The 17,584-nt window shown below is 48.5% G+C and overlaps 1 pseudogene; it reads left to right on the top strand.

Moving 5' to 3' along the window:
- Nucleotides 1-202: 202 nt before the first annotated feature.
- Nucleotides 203-17,584, top strand: part of LOC114109355 (phosphatidate cytidylyltransferase, mitochondrial-like) — a 40,231-nt pseudogene continuing 22,849 nt past the window's right edge.

Raw genomic sequence — 17,584 nt, forward strand, 5'->3', positions numbered from 1 at the left:
AAACAAGCCTTTTAAGCCTCAAAGGCCGTTCAATCAGCAGTCACTCTCCCGTTCCCATGTCCAAATCATAATCCCAGGCGGCCAGCCTGCAACGCGCTCCTCCGACCACTAGGGGGCTCTGCAGAGGCCTGGCGTTCCCCACTCGCGGGAGGGCGCCTGCTCTTGCTCTTCCGCCTTCGGAGCACGTGTGCGCGCGGGAGGCGTGGTCCGCGTGGCCTCCTGAGCGGCAGGACGTCGCCTACTCGGTTGTGTCCCGGTTGCTTTCCGCCTGACTCACTGATTTCGTGTCTGACAGACTTCGTGTCTGACTGACCTGCCGCCCCGAGTCCTTGCGAGCCCCCCTCACCTCGCCCCCCGGCCCCAGCCTTCTTCCGTCCGGGCGAGTCCCCGGCTTTCCTCTCGCACCCCGAGCGGGTTCCCGGTCCCGCCCGCTGTCCTCCGGGGGGCCCTGGGTGACCCTGGCCCCATGGCGCTGCAGGCGCTGCAGAGCTCCGGGGTGGCCTTCCGCAAGATCCTGTCTCACTTCCCCGAGGAGCTGAGCCTGGCTTTCGCCTACGGCTCGGGGGTGTACCGCCAGGCGGGGCCCAGCTCAGACTAGAAGGTGAGCCCGGGAGGTCCCTTTGCCTTCGGTCCCTCCCGAGCCCTGGAGCTGCCGGGCCGCTCTGCGCATCCCCGTACCAACTCGCTAAGTCCTGATACAAACCCTACGAAAGGGCTCTTAGCAGAGCGGCAGCGTGAGCTGAGCTTCGAAGGACACGTGGGAGTCCGCTTGGATCCAAGAGCGGGAGATGCAGTTATGTGGAGGGAAGAGCTGGTGCTGGGACAAGACAGAAAAAAAAAAAAAAAAGTGGCCAGGTCCTCGTTCAGTGTTCTCAAGTTTACTGGAAAGCTTAAAAACAAACAAACAAACAAACAAAAAAACGGATAATCTGGGTTCCAGTTGCAGAGATTCAGATTTAATTAGTCTGGGATGAGCCGGGGCTTTAGGAATTTAAAAAACTTCCCAGTCCCAGGTGATTCTGTTTCGCAGCCAAGCTTGAGGGTTACGTCTCTGGCTGTAGGAGAAAATACAAAGTGGTTCTCCTGACTTGGGGAAGCTGATGGACGGACGGTAGAGTTAGGGCATTTGCAGTGACTTTAACAAATAGCAAGGGCTTCCCTGGTCGCTCAGCTGGTAAAGAATCTGTCTGCAATGCAGGAGACCCTGGTTTGATTCCTGGCTCTTGGAGATCCCCTGGAAAAGGGATAGGCTTCCCCCTCCAGTATTCTTGGGCTTCCCTGGTGGCTCAGACAGTAAAGAAATAGCCTGCAATGCCAGAGTCTTTGGTTCAGTCTCTGGGTTGGGATCCCTTGGAGAAGGGAACAGGTACCCAATCCAGTATCCTGGCCTGGGGAGTTCCATGGACAGAGGAGCCTGACAGGCTACAGTCCATGGCAGGTCACAAAGACTGACACGACTGAGCAACTTTGCACTTGCGCTAACTAAATCTGAAACCTGTATGCAAGTCAAGAGGCAACAGTTAGAATCAAACATGTAACAACTGATTCAAAATTGGGAAAGGAGTACATCTAGGGTGTGTATTGTCACCCTGCTTATTTAACTTATATGCAGAGTACATCATGTGAAATGCCAGGCCGGATGAAGCACAAGCTGGAATCAAGATTGCCGGGAGTAATATAAATAACCTCAGATATGCAGATGACACCACCCTTATGGCAGAAGGCAAAGAGGAACTAAAGAGCCTCTTGATGAAGGTGAAAGAGGAGGGTGAAAAGCTGGCTTAAAACTCAGCATTCAAAAAAGGAAGATCATAGCATTCAGTCCCATCACTTCATGGCAAATTGGTGGAGAAACAATAGAAAGAGGGACAGGCTTTATTTTCTTAGGTTCCAAAATCACTGCAGATGATGACTGCAGCCATGAAATTAAAAGACACTTGCTCCTTGGAGGAAAAGCTATGACCAGCCTAGACAGTATATTAAAAAACACAGACATTACTTTGCCAACAAAGGTCTGTCTAGTCAAAGCTGTGGTTTTTCCAGTAGTCGTATGGATGTGAGAGTTGACTACAAAGAAAGCTGAGCACCGAAGAATTGATGCTTTTGAACTGTGGTGTTGGAGAAGACTGTTGAGAGTCCCTTGGACTGCAAGGAGATCCAGCCAGTCAATCCTAAAGAAAATCAATCCTGAATATTCATTGGAAGGACTGATACTGAAGCTGAAGCTCCAATACTTTGGCCATCTGATGTGAAGAACTGACTCATTGGAAAAGACCCTGATGCTGGGAAACATTGAAGGCAGGAGGAGAAGGGGGCGACAGAGGATGAGATGGTTGGATGGCATCACTGACTCGATGGACATGAGTCTGAGCAAGCTCCAGGAGTTGGTGATGGACAGGGAAACCTGGCATGCTGCAGTCCATGGGGTTGCAAGGAGTTGGACTTGACTGAGTGATTGAACTGATTGAACTAACAGGGAGAGTTAGTGGGTGAGCAGTATATTTGCTCCGACCCAGGACATTTACCAAGTCTCTTTAGGGCAAGACATTGTTACTCTTCAGAATTGGCTGAGTATAACAGCAGTGAGGGTACAGTTTTCCTTGTGATTGCAGATTTTTTTTTTTTCTGCAAGTGGGGGAAAACAAGTTTGCCTCCAAGGTGGAGTCAAAATTTAAGACATCAAAGATGGCAGACATATATTTTCTGTTTAGTGAGGCTTTTGATTGACTTTGACAAGGCTTTTGAGCTCTTGCTGAATTAAGGTAAAGGAGCAAGAGTCTAGATAGAGATGTTTTCTGTACATGCAGCTCATGTTCTGGACTGGTTTTGTTTTTGTTTTTTTAATAAAGGAAATGGTCATGTGCTGTCTGCACTAGGGCCTCTTGGCTTTGGACACCTGACTGTAATCTTTCAGTTAATCTTCGCCTGTTCACTTCCTGGTGAGGCCATCTATACCGTGCCTTGAATTTGCTATTTACAACCTATACTAGTATTTAAGTAATGTGCTTATTTGTATTTTATTGTGCTCAGTTGCTCAGTCTTTTCCAGCTCTTTGCAACTCCATGGACTGTAGCCCACCTGGCTTCTCTGGTCATGGAATTCTCCAGGCAAGAATACCGGAGTGGATGGCCATTTCTTCCTCCAGGGGATCTTCCTGACCTAGAGATTAAACCCTCATTTATGAGTCTCCTGCGTTGGCAGGCAGATTCTTTACCACTGAGCCACCTGGGAAGCCCCCTAATTTAAGGAGTACATGGAATAACAGACTGGCTCCGAATAGGAAAAGGAGTACGTCAAAGCTGTATATTGTCACCCTGCTTATTTAACTTCTATGCAGAGTACATCATGAGAAATGCTGGGCTGGAAGAAGCACAAGCTGGAATCAAGATTGCCAGGAGAAATATCAATAACCTCATATATGCAGATAACACCACCCTTATGGCAGAAAGTGAAGAGGAACTAAAAGCCTCTTGATGAAAGAGGAGAGTGAAAAAGTTGACTTAAAGCTCAACATTCAGAAAACGAAGATCATGGCATCTGGTCCCATCACTTCATGGGAAATAGATGGGAAACAGTGTCAGACTTTATTTTGGGGGGCTCCAAAATCACTGCAGATGGTGACTTCAGCCATGAAATTAAAAGACGCTTACTCCTTGGAAGGAAAGTTATGACCAACCTAGATAGCATACTGAAAAGCAGAGACATTACTTTGGCAACAAAGGTCCGTCTAGTCATTGCTATGGTTTTTCCAGTGGTTGTGTATGGAAGTGAGAGTTGGACTGTGAAGAAAGCTGAGTGCCAAAGAATTGATGCTTTTGAACTATGGTGTTGGAGAAGACTCTTGAGAGTCCCTTGGACTGCAAGGAGGTCCAACCAGTCCATCCTAAAGGAGATCAGTCCTTGGTGTTCATTGGAAGGACTGATGCTGAGCCTGAAATGCCAATACTTTGGCTACCTCATGCGAAGAGATGACTCATTGGAAAAGACCCTGATACTGGGAGAGATTATGGGCAGGAGAAGAAGGGGATGAGAGAGAATGAGATGGCTGGATGGCATCACCAACTCAATGCACATGAGTTTGGGTGAACTCTGGGAGTTGGTGATGGACAGGGAGGCCTGGCGTGCTGCAGTTCATGGGGTTGCAAAGAGTCGGACATGACTGAGTGACTGGACTGAACGGAACTGTTCTTTAAATTGACAACATATGAGAAATGATACATTTGGGGTACACAGGAAATTATAGATTATAATAGGTTATTTTCTTCCAACATACATTAACATGAAAATTTTTAAGAACATGTCCACTCAAATTCTTAACTATCACCACTATTTTGTAGGAAACTCAGAGCATCCTGATTCTGTAGTCATCTCTTCATTTTCCTGTGAAGATTTTCCTTTGAGCAGAGCTGGAATTCCCTCCAAGAAAAGGTCTTTCCTTTTCCCTCACCCTCGTTCCCTGCAAGTTCACAAGTAGATTCCAGCACCTGCGTCTGTCCCAGATGAGTCCCTGTCTCGGTGCCCTGGTTACTGGCAGGCAGCCCCATGTTGGTGGTGCACCCTTTGTCTGCCCTCCCTTTCTGCTGCGGGAGCATTTCTTACCGTGGCAGCCAGTCTCCCTCTTTGGTCCATCTCCCACCACTCTATACCTGCATCCCATCCAGCCCTACCGACCTAGACGCAGCTCCCAGAACATGCCCAGCTCTCATCTCCTCCACAAGAGTGTTTTCATCTAACAGGACTCCCCCGACCCCCTTCCTCAGGGCTTGCCTAACGCTTCACCAAATCTGCTTAACTGTTGTGCATTCTTGAAGACTCAGACTTACCAGAGTCTTGAAGAGTGTCGTCTTATAGGAAAATTCCTCCTTCCTCTGTGACCCCATTCTGAGTGAAATTCCCCTAGCAAGTCCTTTGGCTAATAATCTGTCTTTTCCCCCCAGTTGACCTTGAGCTCTTTACCTCTATCTCAGGACCCATCAGAGCTCGTCGTAGATGATCAGGGAGAGGTTGGCTAATGGGTGAAGTTAAAATAAATTATTTCCCTTTGCATAATGCTTTATAGAGCTTGTCCACATGGTGTTATCTGATCTGGAGAAAAGTGGAGCACATTTAACTAGATTTAGATGGAAGACAGTGTAGCAAAGTTGTCTAGCCCAGAATTTGGAGCCAGAGTGTGTCTGTCATTCATTAACCATGTGTCCTTGGGCAGGGAGCTTACTCTGCGCCATGGTTTCCTTTCTTGTAGAAATGGGATAATAATGGTATCTACCTTGTAGGATTGTTTTGAGAATAAAAAGAGTTACTGTATGTATAATACAGAAAGTATTTAAAAGAGGGCTGGAACATTACTTCAGTCAGCATTACTGTTACGTGAGTTGACAAAAGTGAAGCTCAACCTGGTTCCAGAGGTTTGCTTAAGTTTCTGACCCTGAGTCTGCTGTTAATCACAGCAACGTGGAGTCTTAGAGCTTTCAACTCTGTCTCGCTGTCTTTCTAGGAGTTAAAACTAAAAATCCTCTTTTCTTCACCTCCTAGAATCTCATGTTGCACTTCATGTTCACAGTTGAGACCCTGTCGCATGGCATTCAAAGAACCTGAAGAAAAATTGTAACCATTACTCTTAAAGTATTGGGCTGGTAAAGAATCTGCCTGCAATGCAGGAGACCCCAGTTCTATTCCTGGGTCGGGAAGATCCCCTGGAGAAGGGATAGGCTACCCACTTCAGTATTCTTGGGCTTCCCTTGTGGCTCAGATGGTTAAGAATCCTCCTGCAGTGCGGGAGACCTGGGTTCAGAAGATCCCCTGGACAAGGGAAAGGCTACCCATGCCAGTATTCTGGCCTGAAGAATTCCAGGGACTGTATGGTCCATGGGGTCACAAAGAGTCGGACACGACTGAGCGACTGAAAAAAAAAAAAAAAAGTATTGGGACCAAGGATTCTCACTGCTGTCCAGAATAATCACTGCACCAGTGATTATGTGTGACGAGAAGGTGAGTGACTTCGGGCCTCTGTCTTAACTTCGGTGGCTATTAACCTTTATTCTTAGAATCCCAGCTAAATATGTGTGTTCTTACCGTCAGGAACTGCTCACACTTTTGCCAGATGTAGGTGATGAATGTGACTGTGTTTTATTTGTTGCCTTTGGCCAGGTGTTTTTTGGCTGGGAAAAATAGGGGGCGGCAGAGGATGAGATGGATAGACTGCATCACCGACTCCATGGACATGAGTTTGACTCTGGAGTCAAATTTCAGGAGATAGTAAAGGACAGGGAAGCCTGATGTGCTGCAGTCCATGGGGTCACAAAGAATCGGACACAGCTTAGAGACTGAACCACCGCAAATGTCTCTTGGTCTCAAGTTGCAGTGTGCCTCAGGAGCCCCCGGAGCGCCTGTCAGGCGTGCAGATGGCAGGTCCCACCCCCGGAGTTCCTGAATCAGTGGGTCTGGGACAGGGTGTGAGGCTTTGCCTGTTTCGCACATTGAGAGGTGATTGTCCTGTACCACTGTGCTGTGTGTGGCGGAATGAGTGATCTTACTGCGGGCTGATAACCAGTGAGTCTAGTTAACACCCATCACAGGACATAGTTGGTTTTCTTTTATTGATGATGAGAACTTTTAAGGTTTACTCTCTCAGCAGCAAGGATTTGCATTTCTTCATTTCTTTATTTGTTTTTAATTGGAAGATAATTGCTTTACACTGATGTGTTGGTTTCTGCCATACATCAGCATGAATTAGCCGTGGGTATACATACGTCCCCTCCATCTTGAACATACTGCCCACCCCATCCCACCGCTCTGAGCTGTTGCCGAGCGTCAGGCGAGCTCCCTGTATTGAACAGCCACTCCCCGTTAGCTGTCTCTTGCACACAGGATGGTGTACATTTCACTGCGTCTCTCTCAGTTTTCCCCACCTTCCCCAGCCCCCTGGATTTGCATTTCTAACAAGCTTTCAAATGATGCTGATGCTGCCCATCTAGAGCACACCTTGAGAACCACTGGTTTGGTCAGTGGGAGGGATGGGCAGACCCATTGCAAATCAGGGTGGAAATTAATCTTATTTATACGGAGAGGCACACACTCCCAGGGAGAAGTTGGAAGTGAAGAGGGGATCGTAGGTAGTTGGAAGCCTGTCGTGCCCAGTGGGAGAAACCCCTCGGTGCCACCAGTTGGGCGGAATTTGATGACAGATGTTGGAGGGCAGGTGAGCACCCTGGATCCCAGCGGAGGGTTGTCTGACTGTGGGGACCCTGCCCAGTAGTCATTCCAATGAGGAGTCCAGGCTCTAAGAGGATGGCCAGGAACCCGGCATGACCCCAGTGTGAGAGGACCAGTGGGAACTAAGTCGGGCCTCCTAGAGTCAGCCAGGCAGAGGGTGACTGCTCTGCCGGCACTGCACCAGGCCCCAGAGAGCTCAGGGCCGTCACCCTTCCCTGGGCAGACGGGTCACCTGAGGATCTGTGACGCTGATGCTGCTAGGCGGTGGACCACACTTCGAAAGGCAGGAGGCTGGAGTACCGACTTGAGTAAGATTTTGCAGGTGTATCTGAGCAAGGCAGGGATGAGCGCTGTGGTTGGTGATGTCTGCATCGCCTTTGGGCCGGACGTTTGCTTTTCTGGTTGCCGTCCGGTCCTTCCTCCCAGCTGTTAGGCGCCTGTGGCAAGAAGGGCTCTGCAGTGTGGTGGCCGGAGCTGGGGGAAGGCGGTCATTCAGCCCAGCCCTGCACATCAATGCTAGTCATGGAGCTCGGAGCTCTATGCTTTCTCCATTATTAATGTTATGCTGAGCCGACCTCTAATTAGTAGTTTCAAACAGTATTACAGGCTCCAGTAACCAAATGTTTGGGTGTAACTGTGTGCCAAAGGGACTGTACTTTTTAATTGAAATTCTTTAGCTACTTTTTAGATATTTGCAGCCTGCGAAGGCTGCTTGGATACTGAAGTTCAGTGAAGTGAGTCTAAAGATATCTGTTGAAGCAAATGGGGTTTTGTAACCGGGAGCAACTGCATTCAGGGTTTGTGCAAATTACTACTGAAGTGAGCTTGACCATAGTTGCGTGTGTTCAGAGCCGATAAAGAGGCTTTATGTTTGCATGTTGCACTGTAATTAGAGGCGTTTGAAATAGTCAGCCATGAAAGAGAAATTCACCATGTGAAGGATGTCAGTGAAAACTTTGAGGAAAATTTCTCATTCTCTGCGATGAAACAACACTGGAGCCCAGACTGAAATTCAGGGACCTGGTTTGGCTCTGCTCCGCCGGGTGCCACCTCGGGCACGTTGTTTATTCTCTCTGAGCATCAGGTTTCTTATTTCTCACATGAGGAGCGTGAACTGTGCCACATTTCTGGCAGGACCAGTGTTTTTATTGACATTTCCAGTCCATTGAGGACCAAGACCAGACAGCCTATAAGAGCCATTCTGCCTCTGACACCACAAGTGCCAGAGTTAAAACTGTGGTCATTGCACCATGAATACCTTAGGCAACAGACAGTCTTGAAAACTGCTGTTGCTGCTGCTGCTAAGTCGCTTCAGTCGTGTCTGACTCTGTGTGACCCCATAGACGGCAGCCCACCAGGCTCCCCCATCCCTGGGATTCTCCAGGCAAGAACACTGGAGTGGGTTGCCATTTCCTTCTCCAGTCTTGGAAACTAATTGCGAAAGATTTTGTGGAGATGTGTGTTTTTACAAGGTAGGTGGTTTTTGAGTGGCTTTGGAAATCAAGCTTCTGCCCTGGTCAGAAATTTAGTTCTTTATATTTTGCACGTGCACAGGGGTCAGTATGGCAGTTTGCTCTTTTTCATGCACATTTCTTTTCTTTTCCAGCTTATCAAATACGGAGTTATTAGCACCAGTGTTATGATCAAAGATCTCCTCAACTGGAATAACTTAGACATTGCTGGTCAACTCCAAAAACCAGTGAGTGAGTGTTCTGTTAGGGATGGCTCTCCTGTCTGGACCATGCTCCTGGGCTGCTCCCTGCTTTGACTTTCTGCAGATGTTTGCCGTAATTCCACACTCAGCCAAGTGCTCCAAGGCTTAATTCAGGGCCATTAAGTCCTTATAATTATGAGGGAGGAGGCAATATGGGATTAAGTAGCTTATGTACCATATGAAGCTTTGTATGTTATAAATATTCCATTTAAAAAAATAAGGACAAAAGGTAAAAGGTAGAATTCAGGTTTTACGGTTCAGTTCAGTTGCTCAGTCATGTCTGACTCCTTGTGACCCCATGGACTGCAGCACACCAGACTTCCCTGTCCGTCACCAACTCTTGGAGCTTGCTCAGACTCATGTCCATCAAGTCAGTAATGCCATCTGACCATCTCATCTTCTGTCATCCCCTTCTCCTCCTACCTTCAGTCTTTCTTCAGTCAGGTTCTTAAGCCTGATTTATAAAATAGTTAAGTCTTCTAATATTATTATTCACAATTAATAAAAAAAACGGAGAAGAAACTGTACTTTGGGATGTGCATCATTCCAGTCTTTCCTTGCCATCTAATACAGTTTTGATTTGGAGTTTGTCATACTGTTTGTGGTTTTTATGTATAGTCTGAATTTTGCCAGAAATGATCTGTGTTTGATAAATAAAAGGCAGTCTAAACCCTACTTTCTGGAACACAAGGAGAGTTTGGTTACAACACTAAATGGTTCAGAGACGGCGGCTGCATTTCAGACACATGAGTGTCCTCAGGAGGGATTTCTAGACCCACTGCTTGCTTAGAAAGTCAGTCAGACGCAGCATGATGGTCCACAGTCGTGTCGGGAGTGCACACTGGCACAGTCGCTACAAAGAGCAACGTGGCAGTTCTGGTTCTAAGCTCATGACTTAGAGCAGTGTGCCCACATGAGGCCCCTGGAGCAGCATCAGCGTCACCTGGGAACCTGGCAGAAATGTACCCCGGCCTGCCGAGTCAGAGTCTCTGGGGATGGGCCTAATAATGGGTGTTCGAACAAGCCCTGCAGGAGACTCTGATCTCATAAAGATGAGAAGCCCCGGCTCAGAGAAGCGCGTGCTCTGTGCACCAGGAGACACACAGGGAAGCTCCCTTCAGCTGCGGGCTCTCACTGAATCTTCCCAGCAACCTCGTAAGCCTGGTTCAGTTATTAACCCCACTTTACTGGTAAAGAATAGTACCCATAGTCACAGAGGCAGTGAGAGGCAGAGACAGGGCTTGAGCACAAGCTGTTGACTTCAGTGCAGGCTTTACACCCAGTCAGACACACTGGAGCAGTTTGCGTCCTGATGGGCGGGGAACGTCAAAGACAGCAGTTTCTTCTAGCTAGTTTTCTTTCCTTTTTCCTTAGTCAGGTTCAAATCAGTTCAAAATAGAGCATGGCCTGCTCAGGTTAGATAAGAACAGGGATGAGTTCTGAATAAAGAAGTAAAATGCCTTTGTCCACCATAAAATTAAGTGAAGAACAATGAAATTAAAAAATAAAATTCTCAATTTCCCAAAGGTCATTTATTCCATTTTGTACTGACTTCTTTTTCAAAACTCATGTGGTTTCCTCATTTAGAAAAAATATTTTGTTTTTTTTTCCTATGTCGTGAGTTCTCTGATTTGGGCTTAAAACAGGAGACTCCAGAATTAGATTAGTAACTATTTCATGTCAACTGGCCTAACACTGCAGTATCTTCAGGGCTGAGGGTTTTGGACAGCTCCAGTGCATGTAGTAACAGCCAGGTTGGGCAGTGCCCCACTTCAGGAAGTCTTCTGAACGTCCTGCTTTTCCAGGTGAAGATCGTGGCGATGAATGAGGATGTCGCCCTCCGCTCAGCCCTGGATCAAAACCTGAAGAGTGCTGTGACCGTGGCTTTCCTCATGCTCCCCGAAAGCTTTTCTGAAGAAGACCTGTTTACAGAGATCGCCGGGCTCTCCTACTCAGGTTAGAGGGTTTCATGCTGCACTTCCTGCCGGGAGGAGATTTGTTGCTGGAAGACCGAGCGACCCGACCCCCCGCCCCTCGCTGGCAACAGAGGCTCTGGTCCCAGCACCTCTGTGAAGGTCTCTGCAGGAACCCTGCGATCTGCCTCTTGCCCCCGGGGTCTCTTCCTTTTCACATCTCTGCATAGGCTAACCCTCTGTTGTTGTTATTGTTAATTATTATTTTGAAACACTTTCAGAGTACAGATAAGTTTCAGTAATCATCCAGAAAGCCATACCCTTTCCCCAGAAATGACTCACAACACTTGTGTATCAGTGATGTTCAGAAGTTGACAGCAGAACCCCCTGGAGGGCCTGTCAGAACAGACAAGACAGCCGATTTGGGAGGTCTGGAGCGGGGCCCCAAAGTCTGTATTTCTCTCCTGTTCCTGGTGATGCGGATGCTCCTCCAGGGACCCCACTTTGAGAACCACTGCTCCCTCTCTGCACGTAATACGCCGCATGACGCGTGTTCCCCTGAGCGGTCAGGGAGTCGGGCACACATGCCGCATCCCGTTCAGGCCCAGTACTTCAGTGTGTGTGTCCTAAGAACAGGGCGCCCTCTCGCAGAACCACAGTGCAGGAGCCAAATGGCAACGGTGCGTCACTTCTATCAAACTGACGAGCTTCATTCTAATGTTGTCGGTTGTCCCAATAGTGCCCTCTCTAATATTTTACCCTCAAGTACATGATCCCGTCAGGAATCGCATCATGTATTTAGATGCCATCTCTTTGATCTTTTAATTTGTAATGTTTCCTCAGCCTCCCTTTGTCTCGTATGATGCTCACATATTTGCAGTCTGCAGACCAGTGATGTTGGTGCCCTGAGGATAAGCAGTGTTTTCTCCCGTCTAAGCAAACTGGGGAGACATTTGAAGGTCAGGCCAGTATCCTATTTCTCACCAAACTTTCCCTCCGAGGGTGAATTTCCACTGATGATTCTTGCTGGAAACAGTCTTTACTACGATGGGTGCAAAGTGGTGACTTGGCCACTCCACCTTTCCTCATGTTAAGGAAACCTTTCTCCCTCATTCTCCATTCATCTACTTATTTATCTAAATATTAACTTCCTTTCCCCTAAAGCCAGCTGTGCTCCTCAGAGGTATCGGGGAAGGGGAGGCCTAGAGGGCAGAGCCTGGCCCCTCACTGTAGCCTTGGCCCCAGGAGCCCCCAGCTATCTGTTTAATGTGTTAAGGATTTGTGTATAACTCCATCTTCAGAAAAGTAGTTTGTCTCTTAAGTGGTAGTTTGAAAACCACTATCTTAAATATTCTCTTTACCCACTTTTAAGTATGAATCGAAGAAGTCTATGCTCAAACACTGCAGAGGCAGCTGACTCATTCTCTGAATCCCTGTACAGAGAAGATTTCATGGAGACACCGTGCTCACAGAGACGCGAAAGGTCTCGCTCTTCAGTCTTGTTCCCAAAATGTGTGTGTGTGACCACAGCTGTCATGCAGCACGGGTGAGAAGGCAGGTGAAATAGCCTTGGTCTCAGTTGCTTCCAGCATCTCATGGCAGCCTCTCTGCCTGTCAGCAAAGGCCAAAGGGCCAGCATGGTGGGGCTGCGTCCAGGAGGAACGTGTGGGGAGGGGGCCTCTGTCTGGGCGCCTCCCTGACCCTGCTTCCCTGTGAGGAGAGCTGGACCTGAGCCTTCCGTCGACTCTGTGGGAGAAGGTGCAGAGCCGTCCTCTGCTCTGAGCACATCATCAGCATCGGCTTAGTGTCAGGCGGACTGCAGACTGCTGCTGCTCAGTCGCTCAGGCGTGTCCAACCCTTTGCGACCCTGTGGACTGCAGCACGCCAGGCTCCTCTGCCCTTCACCATCTCCTGGAGCTTGCTCAGACTCATGCCCATTGAGTCAGTGATGCCATCCAACCATCTCATCCTCTGTCGCCCCCTTCCCCTCCTGCCCTTAGTCTTTTCCATCATCAGGGTCTTTTCCAATGAGTCGCTCTTTGCATCAGGTGCTCAAAGTATTGGAGCTTCATCTTCAGCATCAGTCATTCCAGTGAATATTCAGGGTTGATTTCCTTCAGAATGGACTGGTTGGATCTCCTTGCAGTCTAAGGGACTCTCAAGCATCTTCTCCAATACCACAGTTCAAAAGCATCAATTCTTCGGTGCTCAGCCTTCTTTATGGTCCAGCTCTCTCATCCATACATGACTACTGGAAAAACCATAGCCTTGACTAGATGGACCTTTGTCAGCAAAGTGATGTCTCTGCTTTTTACACTGTCTAGGTTTGTCATAGCTTTCCTTCCAAGGAGCAAGCTCTTTTAATGTCATGACTCTAGGGGTTCTCTATAAATTCCAAACATTGACTGAAGACATCTATTTACAGACTTTAAGTAAGCATTCAAGCTGCTGTCAATCTTGAGCTGACTTTTGTTCCACCGCCTGAAAGGACCATGTCATACGCTCCTGGTTTCTCCAGTTGTTCAGTAAACACTTGCTGATTGATAGCAGAATCAGCCTCTGTTCTGCTTCTTCTAGAATATTCATCAAGAGCTGCTGTATAGCGATGCTGTTCCATCATCCGTAGGTTGGTACATGGGTGGGTGGGTAGATGCGTAGGTAGGTGGATGGAACACTTACTCCTTTATTCCATCACGGATCCTCATAGTGCCGCCCTGTCTGCTCAGCAGACATGCGTGCGTCCTGTGTCTCCCTGTGCCACACACTGCACTAGGCCGGGTGTGTGCTCGCACGCGAGATACGAGTGCAACTCCTCGGGGAGGTCATGCTCTTTTAGGGAGAGACTGACAGTAAAGGAGCAGCAGGCAGTTTCCGACAGCGGTGAGTGCCGCGGGGAGAGGGAACACTGCAGGCTGAGGGCGAGGCTGTTTCTCAGTGGGTGGTTCAGGAAGGCCCTCCGAGGGAGGGGACAGTGTCTACGAGCCGGCCCAGGGATGCTGGGGAAGAGCCGACCGACAAGTGGGTTGCTCCCCAGAGCCAGGTCTCACACCCTGCTGTGTCTGACCCCAGCCCCTCAGCCTCTGGTTGCTTCCATTTCTCATCTCACCTCCTTGTTTCCTTTCTATTTGTCATTGCTTAGATAGCATATTCAAAAGCAGAGACATTACTTTGCCGACTAAGGTCCATCTAGTCAAGGCTATGGTTTTTCCTGTGGTCATGTATGGATGTAAGAGTTGGACTGTGAAGAAGGCTGAGCGCCAAAGAATTGATGCTTTTGAACTGTGGTGTTGGAGAAGACTCTTGAGAGTCCCTTGGACTGCAAGGAGATCCAACCAGTCCATTCTGAAGGAGATCAGCCCTAGGATTTCTTTGGAAGGAATGATGCTAAAGCTGAAACTCCAGTACTTTAGCCACCTCATGCGAAGAGTTGACTCATTGGAAAAGACTCTGATGCTGGGAGGGATTGGGGGCAGGACGAGAAGGGGACGACAGAGGATGAGATGGCTGGATGGCATCACTGACTTGATGGACATGAGTCTGAGTGAACTCTGGGAGTTGGTGATGGACAGGGAGGCCTGGCGTGCTGCGATTCATGGGGTCGCAAAGAGTCAGACACGACTGAGCAACTGAACTGAACTGAACTGAACTGAACCAGCCTTGGGTCTGAGACTTTGGCCAAGTAGCCCACATTACTCATTTCAAAGAGGTTGGCTTCTTTTTCCTACAACACTTAGAACACAGTGCTTTGCAAATCCTCCCCAGTTCAGTTCAGTTCAGTCACTCAGTCATGTCCAGTTCTTTGCAACCCCATGGGCTGGAGCACACCAGGCCTCCTTGTCCATCACCAACTCCTGGAGATTACTCAAACTCATGTCCATCGAGTGGGTGATGCCATCCAACCATATCATCCTCTGTCGTCCCCTTCTCCTCCCACCTTCAATCTTTCCCAGCATCAGGGTCTTTTCTAGTGAGTCAGTTCTTCGCATAAGGTGGTCAAAGTATTGAAGTTTCAGCTTCAGCATCAGTCCTTCCAATGAATATTCAGGACTGATTTCCTTTAGGAATGACTGCTTTGATCTTCCTCAGATCCTCCCCAGGGGGGACTGATTCACACTCTGTGTAGTCCCTACCTTGTGAGTGAGACCTTTTCCAAAAAGTATTCAGTAAGTAAATTGTTTAGATTGGGAATATATTTCCCTATTGAAACAGCATGATATATGATGGTTGTTGGTAAGCCAGAAACAGTGTAATTAATGGTTAACCAGCCTGTGATATGATGGGACTAGACTGGGATGGTGCAGGTGGGGAAGGATCTAGGCCCTGCAGGCAGGTGTCTTCTGTAGATGTGAGACTTGCCCCAGGTGATGTGTTGAAAACCAGCTTTTCTACCTGCTTTTCGTGGGCTTCTGAGAACCCAGTATCCTTGAATTGATCAGATTCTAATCCCTTCGGGAAACTGCCCAAACCTCCTAAGCCCTCAGACTATTCCAGACTTCAAATTACCCACAAATCTCATTTTTATTTATAACTTGGACATTTATTTTCCACTTATTTCTAGTTGAGAGAGCTGATATGTTGTCCGTAACGTGCGAAGTTCCGTTTCTCCCTGGCGGAGTCTGGGGGACACGGAGAAAACAGTTGTCTCCGTGTCACTGGACAAGTTCCTGCCAGTAATTGCTGGCGGAGGCAAGATCCGTCAGTATTACTAGCAGTAGTAATAATAGTCCCTGTGTTCTGTGTAGTGTTTGAGGATCACTTTAACTGCCCCAGCGTCAGTATTTATGGCATTATCAGTATAAGTGATGGTGAGAAAGGAGTGGGTGGGAGATGGGGGCCTGCAGAGCTGGGGAGGAGAAAGCCCTCTCATCCTTCAGTCACTCTCAGAAGTCAGCACTGAAGCAAGCAGAAAAGGAAACCGAGTGAACTTGTAAAGGGCCCCCCTCACACTCTTGTGAAAGGACAAACTAACGACTAGTTTTAGGTGAGGATCCCTGGTTTACCATTTATCAAGTGAATCAGCGTCCCATACCTTACAAAGAATTAAGGATGCGATGTCTGCTCTAAGGAGCTTCACATTATAACAAACATATGTAGTCATAGTGAGTCGGTGGCAGACTTCAAAACAGCCCAGGTGGAAAAGGCAGGGGTGTGTAAGTGCGTGTCCCGTTCAGGGAGGGAGGAGCAGATGGATGTGACGGAGGCCCATGCTGGTGGCAGGAGAAAGTCACATTCTGTGTCGTATGTCAGGAATGACTCTCGGTACTTTTGATCTAATAACTCATTTCATCCTCACACACAGCCCTTTGATAGGGTGCTACATTATCGCACCATTTAACAGATGAGAAAACCAAGGCCCAGATCTGTCCCAGCTCAGTTATCTCATAGATTAGTAGGTGCTAGAGCTGGACTCTTAGTCCACGCTCTTTTCTGACTTTTTATTTTGTGTTGGTATATAGCTGATTAACATGCTGCAGCAGTTTGAGGTGAACAGCAGAGCAACTCAACGATAAACCTGTTTCCATCCTCCCCCAAACTCCCCTCCCACCCCGGCGGTCCCATAACATTGACAGAGTTCCATGTTAGCCCTCATCTTAACCGCTGAAATTCACTGCCTCTCTGGTGTTTCGGAGAAGAGGTTAGACCCGGGTTGGGCAGGGTGTTGAAGACAAAGTGAGCAGATGGGAATTTGACAACTAAGAGCCACAGAGGTTTTCCGGCATTGCAGGTCGGGCCAGGATTTGTGGTTTGTGGAAAGATAATTTTGCCAGTAGTGTGCAGGAGGGAGAAAGACTGAGAATGAGAACATTTTTTCCCTCAGCACCTAATCACGAGAGTTTCCTCTGCTGGACGCCCTTCTAAGCTCTGGGGATAAGGCAGGCACGGTCCCGGCCCTCGTGGCGCTTTCTCTGCAGTTGAAAACCCAGATGGCAGACATGGGGCAGCACAGAACAGGGGAGGGGGGCAGGCGTGACTTTGGTGTAACCAGAGACGGCCTCTCCTGAGATGGGACCTGAGCACCAGCGTCTGAGCATCCATGAGGAGAGCCCCGGGAGAGCTGACCAGGCAGAGGGGCCTGCAGGGAGGACGGTTGGGACCGGGCCGGTGTTGGGTCGCCTCCAGAAACCCCCCCGCCCTGTGGTGCATGGCAGGCCCCTCCGCATGTGTGGGTAGATGGACAGAGCGCAGCCAGCCTGGACGGCGATGAGCGCTCAGGCAGGGCCTCAGGACTGCGACAGCCTCACATGGAAACAGCTGCTCAGCTGGGTGTTCCATTTAGTCGCTAAGTCATGTACAGCTCTTCTGCGAGACCATGGACTGTAGCCCACCAGGCTCCTCTGTCCATGGGATTTCCCAGGCAAGAATACCGGAGTGGGTTCCATTTCCTTCTCCAGGGGATCTTCCTGACCCAGGGATGGAACCCACGTATGCATTGGCAGGTGGATTCTTTACCACTGAGCCACCCAGGAAGCCCATTCTATTTAGTACTTTGCTTTTTTTAATCATTATATCACTTCATGGAAGGCAGCATTAGTGCAGAGTTTATAAGCTGGGGCTCTGCAGTCAGATTCCGGGGTTCACCTCAGCTTTAACCTTAATTAACCTTCTGTCTTGGGGCAGGTTTCTTATCTCCCTGTGACTCAGTTTCTTTCTCTCTAAAGGAGTTTTTATACGGATGAAATTAAATCATACATGTAACTTAAATCACATGTGCCCGGCACATCGTAAATGCTCAGTAAATGTCGTC

Source organism: Ovis aries, chromosome 19 (genome assembly GCF_016772045.2).
Source record: "Ovis aries strain OAR_USU_Benz2616 breed Rambouillet chromosome 19, ARS-UI_Ramb_v3.0, whole genome shotgun sequence".
In the NCBI taxonomy this organism is placed as follows: Eukaryota; Metazoa; Chordata; class Mammalia; order Artiodactyla; family Bovidae; genus Ovis; species Ovis aries.